This window comes from Borostomias antarcticus, assembly GCF_949987555.1.
Source record: "Borostomias antarcticus genome assembly, chromosome: 2".
Classification (NCBI taxonomy): domain Eukaryota; kingdom Metazoa; phylum Chordata; class Actinopteri; order Stomiiformes; family Stomiidae; genus Borostomias; species Borostomias antarcticus.
The window spans coordinates 4,064,497-4,079,162 of NC_140235.1; the positions used below are offsets into that span (position 1 = coordinate 4,064,497).

The 14,666-nt window shown below is 49.4% G+C and overlaps 1 pseudogene across 1 annotated transcript in view; it reads right to left on the minus strand.

Annotated features, from left to right (window-relative positions):
• The window catches only part of LOC311319586 (protein FAM53B-like), a 25,031-nt pseudogene extending 13,082 nt beyond the window's left edge, over window positions 1-11,949 (minus strand). Inside the window, exons 1-4 of the transcript XR_014631345.1 lie at window positions 11,842-11,949; window positions 3,970-4,241; window positions 3,004-3,058; window positions 342-1,253 (exon numbers count right to left, since the gene is read on the minus strand). The product of XR_014631345.1 is annotated as a protein FAM53B-like (transcript). The remainder of the gene's footprint in view (window positions 1-341; window positions 1,254-3,003; window positions 3,059-3,969; window positions 4,242-11,841) is intronic.
• Window positions 11,950-14,666: the final 2,717 nt, after the last annotated feature.

A 14,666-nucleotide genomic window follows, 5' to 3' on the forward strand; every position in this document is an offset into this window, starting at 1 on the left:
CTGTCTGTGTGTGTGTGTGTGTGTGTGTGTGTGTGTGTGTGTGTATGTATGTGGGTGTGTGTCTGTGTGTGTGTGTATGTATATGTGTGTATGTGTGTGTGCGTGTGTGTATGTGTATGTATGTGGGCGTGTGTGTGTGTGTATGTATATGTGTGTATGTGTGTGTGCGTGTGTGTATGTGTGTGCGTGTGTGCGTGTGCATGTGTATGTGTGCGCGTGTGCATGTATGTGTGTGTGTGCGCATGTGTGCGTGTGTGCATGTGTGTGTGCGTGTGCATGTGTGTGTGTGTGTGCATGTGTGTGTGTGTGTGCATGTGCACGTGTGTGTGTCCCATCCTAACCTGGGTCATCTTGGCCAGGTCCAGGGACGGCCGCTGCTCCTGCGCCTCCTCCGGTCTCCGCCGCTTCATCCCGATCTTCTTCTCGTTGAGGACGCAGGGCTGAGACCTGCTCCTGGACAGACCCCCCGCCCCCACGCCCCTCCCCCCGGCCCGCCCCCCCAGCTCCGGGGCCGAGTCCGGGGAGCCGGCCTCCGAGGGCGCCCCCCCCCCCCGCGTGGGGCTCCGGCAGGCTGATCTGCTCGTGGGACAGGGAGAGGGGCCGCAGGGCGTGGCGCTGGTGGAAGGGGGCGACGGCGGACGCCATGAACAGGGGGTGGGGGGGCAGGCGGCGGGCGAAGCAGGGCAGCTCCAGGGGGCCGTCGACGGGGAGGCTGCTGTGGCCGGGGAGGCTGAAGCTGGAACTCCTCTGCATGGAGGGGAAATGTCGGCCTGAGATCCCTCCGCCGCTGCCGCCTCCTCCCCCGCCTGGGCACCGCTGGACGCTCCCCCCGCTGTGGCAGCGCCTCTTCTCCACCGCCGTCCACACGCGGGACCCCTGGGGCCGCCAGGGCGAGCAGCGGCCCCCCAGCCCGTCGGAGAGGGACAGGGAGCGGCACTGGCGCTTGCTGGGGGGCGCGGCCGAGGGGGCGGGGCCGAGGGACGGCGGGTGGGGGGCGGCGCCCGGCGCGGCGTCGGCCAGGTTGAGCTCGCAGATCAGGCCGGTGATGGCGGCGGCGGCGGCGCCCGCCTCACGGCCCCAGGAGGCGCGGCTCCTCCTCTTGCACTCGGGCAACGCGGCCCAGAGGCCCTCCAGGCCGGCGGCGCCCGACGGGCAGGGCGCCCCCCGCTGGACGGAGCAGCCTCCACCCAGGCCCAGGTCCAGGCCCAGGTCCAGACCCATGTCCAGGTCCAGGTCCAGCCACCTGTCTGTCTCTGGAACACAGGAACCGGATCAGAACCTGCTGTCAGAACACGGTTCTAGCTTGAGGCCTCACAAGCCATGTTTCCATCCACTTGTCAATCGAATTATGTGAGGATCGCTAAAAATATGAATGCGAATAAAGCCGGTGAACATGCGTTTCCATCTAGAGCTTTAAATCGGATAAAGCATTCATAACAAAAGCCTTTTATCGAACAAGAGAAAATCCGATGAGATCGACAGTACAAACTTTTTGTCGATTTTCATGACTTTTAATCAAATTTTACTGTTTCCATAAGGCATTTTTAATTCGATATAATTTAATTTGCATAAAACGTGTGGATGGAAACATAGCTACAGGCTCAGATACTGTGACCCGTGTTTTACCTCACGAGATGCTGCATCCTGATCATATCTCGCTAGGAGTGAACTAGAACTCAGCTGAAGCTGTAAGAGTTAGGTTCAAGGTACACACACCCACACACACCCACACACACCCACACACACACTAACTAAACGAGATAAAAGAGAGAAAGATATGTGTGTGGAGGGTGGATTCTGAAGAGAACGGCTCGGTCGGACGGATCAATTATTAATAATTTGACGTCAGCGAATCCAACTTAATTGCGTACTAGTGCTTTAGGATTTTTCGCAGGAGCTCGGTCTTAGCCTGGCATGCCCCGAGCTGGCCCGTATGGCGTAGAAAGTACCAGGGCCGTGGGTACCGACGCGCTGGCGCCAGTCCTGTATCAAACACCGCACCTCGGGGCACCGATGCGTCAGAGACTGGCACGGGGCCAGTCAAGTGTCCTGTCACCTCACAGCTTCACAATGACAATGACATTCTTCTGTCAAGCACAGCTTAATAAGAGCTACAGTCATGAAGGCGGGAAGTGGGGCGGGCTAGGGCAGGGCAGCCAATCTGTACAATGGTGGCTGGCTGGCTTCCACTGCAATTATACAATTTATAAACTGACTTGGGTTATTAATAAACAATAAATATAAAATAAACAATCTTAATGTCTGTTAGCTGGCATCTGGCTGCGAGGCTACACACCAAATCTCACTGAGCTCTCACAGAACTCAACTGACGTCCGGTTAGCAGCAAACAGACCAAACCCATTCCCCTCTCGCACTTTTCTGTACTTCGGACGCCATTTTGATACGTCGGTGGGCAGACGTCAGTGTCTCAGCCCATGAAACAATGTCAGCTCTAACAATAGAAACCCAAGTTGGAGATCGTGTTCCTCCTCCCGCGTCTAGCGAGTCGAGCGAGCGCGGGAGTCGAACGGCGTACGCTCTCAACCACGGCTCCGCTCGACACGCGTCCGCCCGTTAACAGATGGGGCCCCGTGAGTGTGTCAAAAGCAAGCTGTTGACAAGGACAACACAACACTCTGACACAGCTCCTACCCCTGGGGGGGGGGGTACGCAACGCAGTGTGGAAGCAGGTGCGGGCCGAACGCGGGAGACGGATGAGTGACAGATGGGGAAAGAGAGAAGTGAAAGGGAGAGAGAGAACAGAGGGGGGATATACGATGTGGCAATTATAGACTGAGGAAACGTGTTGGACGACACGGCCGTTATGGCCTACCGGGGATTCAGCAGCGCTCGGAAATTTGGCTGACAAGTCGGGACAGCGCGGCTTTTAATACCCCCCCCCCACCCCCGGGATACGACTGGAAAGAGGGCGAAGGCGGCCGGTCTAAAACGGGGGATGGCGGAGGGTTCCTACTCGAGGACGATCGAGAGGGATGGACTCACCCACGGTTCCACGGGAGAACAGGGCGGTTCCTCTGCTCATGGTGTGGAGCTGACGCTGTGGACGGACGGGCAAGACAAAAGAGAGACACACCGACATGTAGTGTGAGGGACAAAGTATTCAGCGTGCGTCAATACAGTACATATCTCTGGTGTGACTAGGCGAGCGCCGGCACTGCACACCCACAACCACACACACACTGTTGTTTCTGCTAAGCCCAGGATTCATACGCAGAACCACAGGACAGAGTACAGAACAGGGAGGCGTCTGAGAGGAACTCGTGAAACGTTACAGCCAGTCATCTCGAGTTCATCGCCACAACAAAAACGCTGTTGTGTGCCGGGCGCCGCGCACCTTGCCAGTATAAAACGGTGTTATAAAACGGTCAAACCGCTTCAGTCAGCCTAATTTCCGCAGACGAACGTTTTGCCCGGATTCAAAACTCGGCCCGTTTTATGTCATCGACTGCTGAGGGGAAAAAATGATCTAGTGGTTAGGAAGTCCGCCGGTCAGTCCAGCAATCCAAGTAAAGTTAAGACCTTGACCGCCAGTCCCATGTCAAACGCTACAATTGGTAGTATTATAGAGTTTGCCAAGACTGAGGCCTGGTCTTATACTAGTCCAGGACAGACCGAGCCAAGGCACCTGTATGGTTTAATAGGCCCCTCAGCTCACCTAGCTCCAGGAGTCCTTACAAAAGGCCCAGTCGACTACAGGGGCCCCGTCATCACCCTCTAAACCGCGAAAAGGCCGTCTTTGGGTCTAATGGCAAACGCATGTGCTTGAGTGAGATCCGAGCGGCTATTCCCGGCGTGTGCGGCGTGCGCTGCAGGGGTGTCTGAACTCCTGTGATCGTTAACCCAGTCATTTGTTAACCCAGACTATTGTTTAAAGTCTAACGCCCGCTGATAGCAGGTGACTGTCGACTGCCTGGTGGGGGGGTCTGAGGCAGGGGGGGGGGGTCTCACCAGCAGCGACGCGGCGTCCGCGGGCCTTACATCATCGACAGCCTTCTTCTTTTCCAGTGTTTTCGGGAGGATGATCACCATGGTAACGCGCGGCTCTGCTCCAGTCGGTTCCGGTGGGAGAGAAGGCCAAGGTCAGCCATGTCTAGTGTGGGCAGCGGGCGGAGACTGTTCCGGGCGCACGACCTCCCATCTGCGGAGTGACCCTCGGGAAGGGGGCGGGGGGGATGGGGGGAGGGGGGGTCAGGGAAGGTCTCTCGCGCTTCAGCCAATCCCTGTGCAGGAAAGAGAGAGAGACCGAGAGAGACACGGATGAGCAGGCGAAGGTTAACACCTGCTACGCGCTGCCAGAGGTGTGAGTCGGCTCGCGCTGCAACAGTCGTGGGAAAGCGTTTTGTGCGCCCTTGTAAAACTGCAAGTAGGCCAATACAGTAGGTGTTTGTGCGCACGCGTGTGTGTGTGTGGCATGCATGTCTTTTCCTTTCATTAACCTTTATTTAACCAGGTAAAGCCTCATTGAGATTAAAATCTATTTTACAAGAGAATCCTGGCCAAGAATGCAGTTCCCTGGAAACAAGTCATGACAGTTGCATGAGGCAACAACACCAACAAGAACAGCAACAACAACAGCAACAACAACAACAACATACGTTGACAACAGACTAGCTCAAAGTGCAAAAATCTGTCAAAGAATCTAACATTGCAGCACACCACTAAATGTCCCTAAATGTCTGGCACCAGCTCTGCTGATCCGTGTAGTGAAACAGAATGTAAGCTCGTGAGATTAGGATGGTCTCATGAGCCCAACTCTCCCTTACACACTGCCACGAAATGCCCTGACTACGTACACAGAGACAAACGGCGCCGGGGCTCAACCAATAAGAGCCAGAATAGAGCGGAGTTCGACCAATAAGAACCAGAATAGAGCGGAGTTCTCCGAACCTGCAGGCAGAACTCACAAGCTAGGGAACTCACACAGGATGGAGAACCCAGGGAGGGACGACTCGGTCTGCAGATTTGACTACAGGGCCAAAGAGGAAGAACAGGGAGGTTTCAACAGTGATTACTACAGTATACAAACCCACACACACAGGCCAAAATCCTTTTCGTCCTAAAATGCACCAAGAATACACGTGTGTGTGTGTGTGTGTGTGTGTGTGTGTGTGTGTGTGTGTGTGTAGCCTCGGTCTCGGGCCCCTCTTCTCTCCTCCGCAGCCCCTCAGTGCAGCGTGGAACCTCCTAATGTTTCATGTGGGCTAGCCCTCACCAACCGCCTCCATATGATTCCCATTACCTCCATTTATTTATCCCTACACGTCCCTGGAGCTGGACCGGGCCTCTCCGGGCTGGAGGGGGGGCGGGGGGGGGTGTGGAGGCGGGAAGCAGAGGCCAGGGAGAAGGGAACGTTCCTCTTTATCAGTCTTCCATATTACTTTGCTGATTCGGAGTGACACTGAGTTATGGGTGAGACAACACAGCAACGAAACAGCCTGTGGTGTGTGTGTGCGTGTGTGTGACAATGTGGGTCACGGGAGAGGACATACCCCTGTGAGAATGAAACCCTGGTGCTATGCTTAACTAATGAAGTGAGTCAACAGGATAGGGAAACAGAAGCAGTGTCGGCCGCTCTGCTAGCCACCATAGAAGCTACTAGAACTTTATGTCCTGTTTCAGTTGAAAGGGAATGGAGAGGTTGTGGGGTTATAGTAAAAACTATCGACCCGGTCTTCGATACTTGACATCTATAACATATTCATGTTACATCTTAAACTCGGTCCCCGTGACTTCATCCTGGGTTTATCGTGTTTCCGTCTTGAGAAAATTACACTGCAGACTCACTGGCTCCAACATGGGCTGATGGCAGAGGGAAAAGAAATGTACTAAATGGCAATAATAATTACATTTATACATCCCTGTACGGGGGAGGGGGGGTAAATATGATCCATAGGGACCTTACAGTACTAACCAGACTTTTAGGTAGCTCTGGGTGCAGGCCTCTTGGCTCCTCCCACCAGGTGAATCAGACGGAGGGAACTTGTAAAGGCCATCACTGATGATATGATACCGAGCCGAAATCTGCACAGGCAAATGGGACGGACGCCTAAGAGGTTCTCTAAAATGTCCTGTGGCGGTTGGAGCTGGCCGTCCACATGATTGGTTATGGCATTAGGGTGTGGCATGCATTTCGTTGGCCCAGCATGGATAGGTGGCCTTTCATTGGCCCCTGGCCTCGAATCACGTCGTTGCAAAGCATTTATAACTTATCAACGAGAAGGCTTTATCAACATAGCATGCGCCAGAATGGGCGCTGGTTCGAGGGTTGATCAGATGTGACCATCGTTACCATGATGACACATCAAACGTGCTTTCATTCACAACATTTCAGTAGTGACTAGGACAGGGTAGGATTTGGGGTAACAGGGAATTGAGTTGGGATGAAAAAGAGTCTTCATCCATCACAATTACCGGGGGCATGTTTTCATAGCTGTGTTACCGGGGGGCGTGTTTTCATAGCTGTGTTACCGGGGGCCTGTTTTCATAGCTGTAGGGAAAAGAAAGAGAAAGTAAATGTCTTTCACTCTAGTAACAATCTCTGTGGTGTGTGAGGGGCATTCCGGGGTTAATAATCAGCCAGGCCTTTCCCATGATTGGAAGACAAGGTCGTAAAATTGGTCTGAAGAGGTCAAGGCATACCGAGACACCCTCTGGTCGTCACCTCAGCTCCCACTGGCTGGACGCTTTGTCCAGCGGCACCATCCCATCATGCAACAGGAGCCACAGGAGAGAGGCGTGAACAAAGAAACGGGTTTTATTCCATATTCTGTCAAACTGTGTTCCTTCGTCTTTGCGGTTAGGTTTTGGCTTTGTCTGCAGATTCTCGGTGAAGTTTCTGTAACAACGGTGACTGTGAACTTCTCCACAAACACAGGCTTTTATCTCTGATCTAGATGGGCCCTTTAAAGACCATCCTTCCCATCTCTTCTCTGAAAGAACAGCAGTCACCATAACGACAGTCCTTTTACTACAGGAGGAATAATTCAATTGATAGAGTCGCACCCATCTTGAGAAAATCCACTATACACCGTCACACAAACGCACACATGCACAGACGGCAGGTTAGACTAGTGATGTGATGATTGCACCCCTGCTTACTTCTTTACATTTCAGTCCCCAACACACACACACACATGCACACACACACACACACACACACACACACACACACACACACACGTGCACACACACACACACACACACACACACACACACACATGCACACACACACACGTGCACACAAACACACGCGCACACACACACATGCACACACACACACACACACACACGTGCACACACACACACACACACACACACACACACACACACACACACACACACACTTCCCCTTAGCGGTTAGATGTACAGATCTTCACCTGTGGTCACAAGTACTGCTGCAGCAAGTTCATTAGCTAACATGTGATAAGAAAAAACCCCAGAACGAAACCCACAGCATCTTGTCAAAGTTGAAAGATGACTCATACTGGGTGTATGCGCTCTGTCTTTCAGAAAATGAGGAATGTTCGAGCAATTCGAGCAACATCCCATCATGAGTTCACGTTCTTATTTAATACTTTTTTGTCACAGGCTCACTCGCAAACTCACGAGACTCGCAAACAAACTCACCGAGGAAATGCTGGTTAAGATAAGCTACTCTGATAAACTGAGGACTGGTAGAATGACGATACGCTTTCTGGATATTCTTCTTCTTCTATCATCTGGCAATCTTCAGCACCAGTTCTCCAGTTGCCTACATGGCTGTTCCTGGTCTAGAAGTGTTGCCATGGCGACCGAGACAGCTCATCACTTTCTTATCTGCGGAGTACGGGAGTCCAGGCCGGAGGGTGCGAGCTGCTGCATGGCGCTCGCTATAGACACTTTCCACTCCTCACCATCTAAAATCAACTCTCTCTCCATGATCCATGATCTCCATGGAAGATCTCCAGATCTTCGCCGTGTACGGTCTACACGATCCGACCGGATCAGAACCGGGAGAAGACAGAGTTAGGGAAGGAGGGGGGAGGGGGTGGTGGGGGGGGGGGGTATGGGGCCCCTTGCCCCCTGGAGCGACCCTTGCATGCCAGGACCTCCCTCCGCACATCAGGTACCCCTCTAATTATACCCTCCCCCTTTCCTTTCCGCCTGTGGTTTCTCCCATTACCCATGAGCGCCTGGGCCTTCTCTGTACACGCTAACCAGGCCCTAATCCACGGGGGATAGGTTACATGTGAGCCTACAGACCTGGCCATGACGCTAATCCTGGTCACGGAACTCCAGCAGGAGGACCACTCCTATGGTGTGTAAACAGGTGACGTTATACAGTCAGTCACATCCAATCCATACTCTTAACGTCTCAAGTACACACACACACACACACACACACACACACACACACACCTACCCACCCACCCTCGGCCCGAAAGGAAGTTACATAACATTACATACCTTATGTGGTGGGAGCTGGTGGATGAGAAGAGAGCATATGCATGAGAGTGTGAGAGTGTGTGTGTGTGTGTGTGTGTGTGTGTGTGTGTGTGTGTGTGTGTGTGTGTGTGTGTGTGTGTGTGCAGGAGTGTGTGAGGAGTCGACGTGACAGGTAATTATGAGCACAATCATCCATGAGAGAGTTGAGCTTTGCCTCACACCGCGAAACATTCACCGTGGTAACCAGGCTATGAGAAAGATATTTATACTTTCTCAAAAAAAAGAAGAAGATATTTATAGATACTTCTGATAGATATAGAAACATGATTGATCCCCACTTTGTGAATTAAACTTCAGAAATGTGTGAACGGTGAGGCTAAGCCATCTTGGCTGAGAGCCCAAGACACACCGAACCCAAAAAGGATAGTTACTGCTTTGGCACTGCCATGAAAACAGCAAACATGTCAAATTAGTTTCCATCATACATCGGCGGAAACTTTTTTACTTGTTTTTTTTTCCTCCATGGGATGTAATTGCGGGATTAGACTCTAGACAGAATCAACAGAAAGGCTTACCAAATCAGGGGTGATTCATACAGGAGATATGCCGTTATAAAGAAGTCATTGGAGGACAGAAGTGGAGAAGAGATAGAAGAATGGTCCCTTTGTCATTCCTAACAGGGTCTTATGGTAGTGTATAACAACCCAAAACATGAGGTCACTTTTGTCTGCCTCAACACAGATTCAGATAAACACGCACGCGGGCGCATGCACGCGGGCGCGCGCACGAATGAACCAACAAATTAACTTCGCTTCTCTATACAACACAAAACAATGATCCTCCGTGACTCCAACCAGAGAAGATGTGCGGGTAGACATTTGACTAACAAACTCATGCGAGTGCTTTCATTTCAGGATGAAAACAGGGCCCTGGGGGTAGACTCTGCCTCCCAGAAGAACGCCGTGGAGGAACAATGGACCCGGAACGCCATGTGAGAGAGAGAGAGAGAGAGAGAGAGAGAGAGGTCCTTCTTCGGCTACCAGATAAGAGACCAGCGTCTCCCGTGCCCCTCCTTCTGTCATACTTAGTGATATGATCCACCCCAGGGAGAGCGGTGGTGGCGTTGGGGTTTGGTGGTGGCGTTGGCGGGGGGCGCGGGGGGGGGCGGGGTTACTCTAGTGTCTGTGTGAGAATGCCTCTTTTCTTCTAACTTCGTGGGTGTTGAGACGTCAGCTTCGCAAATGCAGTCGCGATAATGAAGGAGGAGTGCGCGGAGAGAGAGAAAAAAAACACCCAACTTTTGGGGAACAAACATCACCCTTCAGAATTCTGCTCGGGGCTTTTGACATTCAGAGCGAGAGGAGGGTCGAAGACGCGCAGTTATGACTGGGGGTCACGCCGAAGAAAAGGCCCTCGTTAAAATGAGTTGTGACCAGCACAGAGGCACAGACAAGCATAGCTAACAATCCTTTTTTTTTTCTGGAAGCTTTGCATAACGCCGTGGGCCAGGGAACCGGAGAGAAAGAGAGAGAGGAGCGAGAGAGAGAGAGAGAGAGAGAGAGAGAGAGAGAGAGAGCAGAAAGAGAATGGGTCACTGCCTCACACACAGGCACGCAGCTGCCCACTCACAGAATGGAGGCCTAATAGGGCCTTTCGCCTCACACACAAAAGCATTGCAAATGTGGACATCTTAAGCACACACAGGAGCACAGAGTGATCCCCCTTTAAAACCAACTCCATTCGCCTCCATAAATTACTGCCATCCCTTAAACAAGTCCCTCTTGTCTGCATATCGCCTGGTCTATCTAGAACACCTGAGGAGATCCTGTTAGACTTGACTGACCCAAAAATGTAATAACACTTCTGTCTTTTACTCACTTTAGCTGCAAAAACAAGGTATGCTGACTACACTTTAAATAACAGGGATAAAGGTTGTAAAGAGAGCATGAAGTTGGTCTTCGTGACACTGGAGTAAACAGTGCACAACAATGTATGTAATCAGTATTTTTGTCATAAGCCAGGCAAATCCCATTCTAGTCATAACTGAGTTTACCGTCATAGCTGAGGAGTTTTGAGAATTTGAATTTATTCAAAGAAAGAACAAAGAACTAGCTTACCTGTCCTCAACAGTCAGCTTCTACAATATCTGAGACACTCATAGGCCAAAATCTTAGTTCAAGTCTGCAAGTGATAGAATGACTTCTCTTCCTGTAATGAAAAATGAAGTCAACCACAATTCACTATCACATACCTTAATTTCTCCACAGAGAAACAACCCATAAAACACAGAGGTCCAACAGCCTCCTTTGAGATTTCTCCATGGGGAAGATAGAATGATCACATGTGAGTATTTCCAGGTAAATCCAGTTAAACCATCCCAGCTCTTCCTGGTTTGCTGCTTATGGAGCCTCAAAGGATCAACCATCTCCACTACATCATAGCAGAAGGGGAAAACTTCTAACAAGAACTCCCAGAAGAAACAACCTTGGCAAGCAAGCAGCAACACCCCCCCCACACACACACACACACACATATATATATATATATATGACCAACTGCAATTACATTGAGTGACTATTCTCACAAGTCTATGGGTTGCAGAAAGAAAAAAAAACTGTGACTCATAGCGAGACATCCTGAAACTAGAAGCCCTCCTCCGCTTACCCACGACGAGAGGAATGGTGTTAATTACAGATTGGCTCATCAACATAAAACATGTAGATGAGAATGATGTTCGTGTCCGTGTGTGTGTGTGCGTACGTGTGTGTGCGTGAGAGAGAGAGAGAGAGAGAGAGAGAGAGAGAGAGAGAGAGAGAGAGAGAGGGGGGCGGTAGAGCCGGGTTTAGAACAGGAGTCTTGAGTACAGGAAGGCTTTTGTCCCAGTGGCCCAAGCTCGGCGCGGTGCACAAAGAAAATGATACCTCAATAAACTGTTCTACAATATTAGTAAACACAGGCGATCGTTTATTATGGTAGGCTAGGCAAGGCTACAGTGGATTCGTGCGCAACGGACATGAAAGGTAGAAAGTTTGCGCAGAAGCACAACACCGCAAAACATTGATAGTTATGGCATATAGCCATAACTATAGTGAGAGTTGCACGCAATTCACAGTCCGTTTATGGAGTTTATTGGCGTTAATACGCGTGCCCAGAGACGCATACGACTATCCTAAAAGAGTAGCCTACGCAAACCTGGAAAAAAACGTTTTAAATAACGTGATAGAAATGAACTGTCAATCCAGTTATCATCAATTATTATCAAGGGGACAAGTCAGCAATGGAAAGTCCTACGTTAAGTTCAATTTACATCTAAATAGTCTTCTGGACAACAACGAGGACCCAAGATGAATAGTGCTTCCTATCAAATACTGTTTGGCTACATAGATAGACTACTACCTGGCCAGCTGTGTCTTTTGAAGTTAAGTCATCTTCGATTTCAGCGACAAAGGATCAAAAATAAAAGCTCCTCATGCGTAACCCAGACCACCAGTGCGCCAGCACCAGTGTAGCACTGAGCAATGCTTGGAGCTACGCTTTCCCCGTGTAGCTTCACTTCAGTTCAACATTATCCGCGTACGGCCAACCCACTTTTTACACAGAGAGGGACATAGGCAAGGACTTGTCAGTCTTGTGCTGTTTCAGCAAAACTACTTTAAAAAATCGTATTTTTATACATTAGACTGAATTTTTTGTATCTGGTTTCATTCGGTATTCAATCATTTTGAGGACATGACAAAGAGTCTACTTCTGAATGAAGCATGCAACTCATGCAACTCACGAGTCACCCCCAAACTCAAAGTGGTATCGCCTACTAGCTCCATGTCCTCTAGGCGAAAAAAAAACTTTATTGTGAACGCTACTCAAACTGTAGCCTACACACCTGTCACAGTTGAGACATAATGTTAGATAAATATGTAGTCTGGGAGGCTAAATTAGCATTTAATTAGAACATAAGGGTTATACAACTAGTATTCAGTTATTCAAAATAGGCATAGCCTTCCGAGTTGTTAATGTGTGTTTATTTAACCTTAATTGAGTTTATTTAACCCTAACCGTATAACCTAGTCATGATGAAGAGTCCCATCCCAATACTGGATTCCACACTGGATTCCTCGTGCCCTCCATCCTACAGTATAACCTTCTCCTAACAACACAGGACAGCTTTTATCCAAAGCGCTTTACAATGGCCTCTCATTCACTCATTCACACTCACATTCACACACCAATGGCAGCAGCTGCCATGCAAGGTGCTAGCCTGCTCATTGGGACCAATTTGGGGTTGAGGAAAACATATGGACAGAAGGAGCTGGGATTCGATCCGCCGACCCTACAATCATTGAACGACCCACTCTTCCTCCTGAGTCTAGCCGCCACTAATTCACGATGCATAAAATGATGTCCATCTCCATCCTTTGTCCAGTTCTGATGTAGAGCCACCTAAAGACAAATCAAATCAAACTTTCTTTGTATAGCACATTTCATAAACAGAGGCAACACAATGTGCTTTACACAATGCACTTTACCCTACATATTCCAGAGAGAGGCAAATAACCAGTTTCACCCGGGGGCCAGAAAGGTGAGCTGTAAAAATTCTTCCCTGACCTCTCTCAACACTTGACTTACAGTAACATATTCTGAAACACCAATGGAGACATGTTATAGACTACATTATTGGCTGTTCTGAATACTGTTAATGTTTTTGGGCCGCCTGTGAGGGTCTGTCTTGGACCTGGCCAATGGACAGAAATATAGCTAGGAGTAATCTTCCCCACTTCCACATCAGCCATGGAAAACTGCTGATCTACACAGAGTAATTCAATCAGGGCCTGAAAATTGTAAGAGGTTCCAAACTGCTTCCAAGGTGATGGAACAGAAAAAAAAAAAACATGGATATTTACTGCATCACACTTAAGCGATGGTCGTCAAAGCTCAGCACTCATGCAGCAAGAAGGCAACGGCATCAAGTCTGAGACTTTCGATTAAATATGAATGGGATTAAAAGTGTGACTCCACATGTCCCAGACTTTCACTTGACTGCTGACAGTTACGTGTCAACTGTACAAATTAAATTGAATAAGATCTAAACATGCAGTGTACAGTAGGCCTATGCATATTTCCAATAGATACAGTATGCTCTCTGTAGAGATCGAAAAAACATACTCGAGGTAGATCTCTTACCATAAACGAAAATGTAGGCCCTCCCTTTAGTTCCAGGCGTTAAATACCAAGGTAGACTGACTGCTGCTTTTGACCGTAGAGCCACCCACATGGAGACATGTTTCACACACATTTACTTTGCACATGTAGCCTACTGTAGACCTCCAGATGTGTTCCTTTTCACAGCTTCATAAAATGAACTAATGAGCCACAATGACTCCATTACCACTTATTCAGTCTGATACATTAACATTTGGATGGCAGCGTCAATCATTCAGTCCATCCACAAGGAAAAGTTGTTCTGTGAAATGACAATCTACAATGGATGGTGATTTCACAAATGTACTAGTACATTATATGTGCTGCTGAATGGAAAAGAATAACTCTTGACATGACTCAGGCTAATAGGAGTGTGCTGTCAACCAAAGCCTCCGTATTTGTGTCTGTGCGTCTTAGCAACAGCACCTGTACTAAGGGAGTGGCGTTACACAGTATAAGCAGAGGCCTTCAATTCATAAGTCAACCTAATTTATGGTGTAGAACTTTCCTGTTACTAGACAGTCATTTGAGAAATATGTCTCTGTGTCTAAACTCACCACATCAAATTTGCAAAGGAATTGCCATATCAGTTCAATTTATGAACTGAGGGAATTTAATCGGAAATAAACTCAACCCTCTAGTCTCAAACAGTGGTAAACGGGACAGTCTTGATGATAGAGGAGGAGGGCTTGGCCCTGAAGTGGAGGGATCTCCTGTTTCATGGGAAATGTGTGTGAGCTATGAAGGCAGACTGCCTCAGCTGCGCATCCAGGCAGGATATCCAGTGCCTTGTAAATTTCCAGGCAGTAATTCTCCTAACACATTGCATGTGTTTACTCAACGGCATGCCTGCCTCTGCATAGACTGCTCCCATTGGGCCACTGGCCCAGATTCCAATTACAGGCAGTTTGACAGTTATTAATGACAGAACGTTGGGACAGGAAATGGCAGGCAACCTCTTCTGTGTGTATGTTGTGAGTGGGTAAACAAAGTGGAATCAGGATGCATACTGAGGAACTGGAGGA